At 40.2% G+C, this 4518-nt stretch overlaps 1 long non-coding RNA gene across 1 annotated transcript; it reads left to right on the forward strand.

Moving 5' to 3' along the window:
• The first annotated feature begins 1977 nt into the window (after positions 1-1977).
• Positions 1978-4159, forward strand: LOC106409009. The gene is made up of 8 exons (XR_001281904.3): positions 1978-2350; positions 2433-2649; positions 2860-2926; positions 3068-3122; positions 3276-3337; positions 3420-3509; positions 3584-3711; positions 3796-4159. It is a non-coding gene; the product is annotated as an uncharacterized LOC106409009 (long non-coding RNA).
• Positions 4160-4518: the final 359 nt, after the last annotated feature.

Raw genomic sequence — 4518 nt, forward strand, 5'->3', positions numbered from 1 at the left:
CTCCTTATCACATGGTCTACGGCAAGGCATGTCACCTACCTGTAGAACTAGAGTACAAGGCGGCGTGGGCTGTCAAACTGCTCAACTTCGATATTAAATCAGCCAAGGAGAGGCGCTCAATCCAGATCCATGAGCTAGAAGGCATCTCGCTTATGAGAGCACAAAGATCTACAAGGAAAAGACCAAGGCATATCATGACAAGCGGATCATCAGCCGAAGATTTGAACCGAATGATCAGGTCCTGCTTTTCAACTCCAGATTGAAGCTGTTCCCTGGAAAGTTGAAGTCCAGATGGTTTGGACCGTCTACCATTAAAGAGGTCCGCCCCTATGGAGCAGTTGTGTTGCTGGACACGAATGGAGGAGAGTTTGTTGTTAATGGTCAGCATCTCATGCCATACCTGGCTGAAACAACAATCGTAGAAGGTGAAAAAATTCCCTTTGGCGACCCCTCCACAGCCTAATTGGCTAACCAAAGTAAAGCTAGTGACTTAAATCAAGCGCTTGGTGGGAGGCACCCCACTAGTAAGTGTAAATATGTTTTTCCTTTCAAATTTTTTGTAGTTTGTTTTGAATTTTTGTTTCAGGAAAAAGAAAACCGAAGTTTTCCGGAGGAACAATCCGTAGACTGTTCTTGCTGGAGAACAGTTGTTCCCTCAGGTAAGTCTTCGAACACTTTAAAAAAAAAATTAAAAAAAAAAATGAGGAAGCTGTTAGGGTTTGCCTATTTAAGGCTAACCCACCTCACTTCCCCATTTAGCCCCCACTCGCCGGAAACTCCTCTCCCTTAAGAGATAGAACCCTAAACCAAATTCTTTAAATCTCTCACTCAACTCTCACGATTTTTGGTTATAATCTCTTGGAATTTCAAGTTCAATCTGTTTTTGCAGTCACCTCTCTCAACCGAACAAGGTAACAAATTGACAACACCCACAATCGCCCATGCAAATCGCGATTTGTGGTTCTCTCTCTTTTTCTTTCTTCAAGCGCTTATCAATCAAGTCTAGTTAGAAATATCTTTGAACGAACACATTATAGGTTGCTAGATTGATAGAAGAGTCGAAACTGAGAAAGCTTATGAAACTCCTTAATCTGAATTTTGATGTGATTTAGCAACAGAAACCCGACTGTTCGCTTACTCGATTTTGTGATGTTTGCTTGAGGATAATTGATTGATCTACTGATTAGGTTAACCTTTATGATGAATCGTGGATCATTGTCATTCATGTTATAGATGGGTTGTTTGGAAATTGAATGTACTTGAGTTTAATTGAGAATGGGTATAAGTTCCATCCCTTTCTAGACAGCCCATGAACCGTACTAAACTGCTTGTTATGTTTTGGAGATGCCTCCATGGTCCAAGCAAAAGTCGGTTAAAACGCCAAAGGTCACCCGCAAACTACGTGCCGCCTCCAAATCAAAGTGCTCCGGCTTCCTACCCGTGGCTGCGTGAGGGCACAGAGGGTCAGCCGATCAATCTCGACGACCCTATGCTCCTCGATTTCAAATGTGAGGGATGGGATAAGGAATCTGTGGCAAGATACAACACGCTCCTCAATGTCGAGATCCTGCCCACTCGTTTTGGTCACGTAGATACACTTGTCTCCCTTGGGCTCAACACTGATGTGTTCGAAACACTCCACGCCATGGGGATTGCTCCCCTCTGCTACCGAACACATGAGCTCTACCCCGACCTCGTCTGGCAAGTGCTCGCTACAGCTCACCACTACAAGGGAAATGGGTAAAGATAGCATAAGAAGATAGTGTTTTGCATGTGAATGCTATCATTGGCATGACCCATAATTTAAGATAGCATTTCCAAATTACAAAGCTATCAATATATTAACGCGAGCAATTTTTAGTGATTGGCGCTTCTGAATATATATTAAAAACGCTATGAATTGGTGAAGCGGGATAAAAAATTTCAAGTCCCACGTGACTTACATAAAAAATAGAAAATTGTTTAAGAACAAAAGAATTTCTGTTCTTCATTTATCTTCTATTCTTTTTTTCTCGCTCTCTAGATCTAGGGTTCCAAACTGACCACCTAACGCAGATACAGAAGAGGGAAGAGAGAAGAGAAAAGAGAGAAGAGATAAGAGATAAGAGATAAGAGATAAGATAGAAGATTTCAATCTTCGTCGAAGTACCACGCGAGCTTTTGGTTTCTCCCTTCGGTGCGCTCTACGCGGTTACATCGGACCAAGAGAAAGCCACCAGAGAAATTCTCCGATCGAGAACCTCAGTCTCTGATTCAAAACTGAAAACCCTAGCCGGTACAGATCCGTTCGGGGTACTAGTCTCTAGTGGCACTCTTGCGGTGTCTCTTCATGTATCTCTTATTCCTTCTGGTAGGCTTTTTTCTCCCTCTCTATGCTCTGTATCTTCAAAATTGCTTTGATATATCAAAATTTTACATGTCTGTTCGTATAGATTTGAAGATGAAACTGGTTAATCTAGAGAAGGAGACCAGGAAAATTAAAAAGGTAATGAAAACAATTTAATTTTTTAGGTTTTCGAAATTTGGGGGTTTATCTTTTCGTTTTTAAGATGATATTGATCTTCTTGTGTTGTCTTTGTGTTGCTGCTATTGAATCTGTTGGGAAGCATATTCCAATGGCCTTCATGGTATCCTACTGTTTACTCGCAGGTATGTACATGAAAATAAGCTTCTTCAACTTCTTTAGAACTTTGTTGCAGAAAACTAAATCTTGTTTAGTCATGCATTGAGATATTTGGTACTTCGTGTGTCTTGTTGTGGTGATGTTTGGGGGAGAAAGAACTAACCATTTCTCTTACTACATTTGTGTGATGTTCTGTTTCCGCTACCTGACTAAAGTTTCTTATTGTTTTCTTGAAGCAAACCGGGGGAAGAAAGGCCTGGAGGAAGCTGTTCCTGGATCTTAGTGACTTTAAATGCTGAGAAGGTAGTAAATCGTTTGACTGCACATGCCTATATTTCCATAATTTCTTGATGTTCATGATTGTTGACACATTATAGTTGACATGTATGCTTTTCCTTAGCTAATTATTTTCTTTCTTTTTTTGGGTTTGCTGTAACAACCAAGACGTGGCTGCTTTGAGATTTGCGAGGAAGGCGGTGAAATCATTTTCAGTCTTTTGGTACGGTTCCTTCTCATACTTCAAGATTACATGTCAATTGAAAACACTTGTGTTAATGGCTTGTTTCATTTGAGTTAAATTTTCTTGACTTGTTCTTACTAATTCTCATAGCACAATTTTTTTTGATGATACACTACACAACTGGAACCACAGCTCCACCAACAGCCACAGCAAGAAGTGATGTGGATGACATCACACGAGTTGTCATGACTATGGTTCTTCTTGTTCAGATTCTTCTGCTTCTTTCTTTCCTTCCTTGTTTGAGCTCTAATTGTTTATGCTTTCTGTTGATTGTAGGAGGACAGATGAGACAGAGAGAATACATATGCGGTTGATGAATTTTGTGATGTTGCAGGAATTGATGAAGCAGCTGACAAACTTCAAGAGGTATCTTTTGGCCAAATTACTAGGTTCAAATTCTAGTTTTTGCTCTCATATTGTGGGTCTGTGTATTTTGTTAGGTAGTGTTTTCTATTTGAATTGGGATGTACTACTTGGTGAAGCTCGGAGGCGATGTGGACGAGTTCGGTAAAGCTCGGAGGTGCGGAGGTTCAATCACCGAAGACACGTGATGGAATCACCACTAATGGTAAATCTTAACATCACAGCATATAGTTACAGAGATCATGATGCTTTGAAAAGTCTTAATTGCTTTGTTCTTTATCTAAACCAGAAAATGGTGATCATGAGTACGTGGAGTATAACAACTCTTCCACAACGAGTCCCTGTCAGGATCACTCTCCATGGCTCTCTGCTTAACATCATTTTCCCTTTATAAGTCTGGTGTGAGAAGCTTGACGACAGAGGAGGCAAGACGTCGTGCTGTGAAGATGCGAGTCGTAGTGTGGTACGGCACTAGGAGATAGAACTTTAGGTTCAGAAATTTTAGTTGTAACTTTAACTTTTCAAAATTTTGGTTTAGTTTGATTTTAGTTTAATATACTAGTCATATAACCAATTTTAATATACAATTTTTTTAAATATATTTAATTGTATTTTTTTTAAATTTTTATAAAAGCAGCATTTATTCTATGCTATTATAAGTATTACAATTGCATAACTAATAAACGCTATCAAAATAATACATTAAAATAGCACGCAAAAAAACCCTATCTAAAGTGCCCGAGAAAAGATTGCGGGAGAAGATACAGCGTTCACCATAACGCTGCGCTATCTTTCAATAGCGTTTTTCCACATGCTATATATGAGACGTTTTCTTGTAGTGCACACCGGGTATGACAACCCTTCCGCGCCTACATATGAGAACTGCTCTTTCTCATTCATGGCCGACGGCAAGTTCTGCTCCCTCTCTCTTGACAAGCTCAACGAGATATATTACATTTCGAACGAGCGTAGGGAGGTGGCAGTGGAGAATAAGCTCGCACCAACAGACCGC

Source organism: Brassica napus, chromosome C9, assembly GCF_020379485.1.
Source record: "Brassica napus cultivar Da-Ae chromosome C9, Da-Ae, whole genome shotgun sequence".
Taxonomy (NCBI): Eukaryota; Viridiplantae; Streptophyta; class Magnoliopsida; order Brassicales; family Brassicaceae; genus Brassica; species Brassica napus.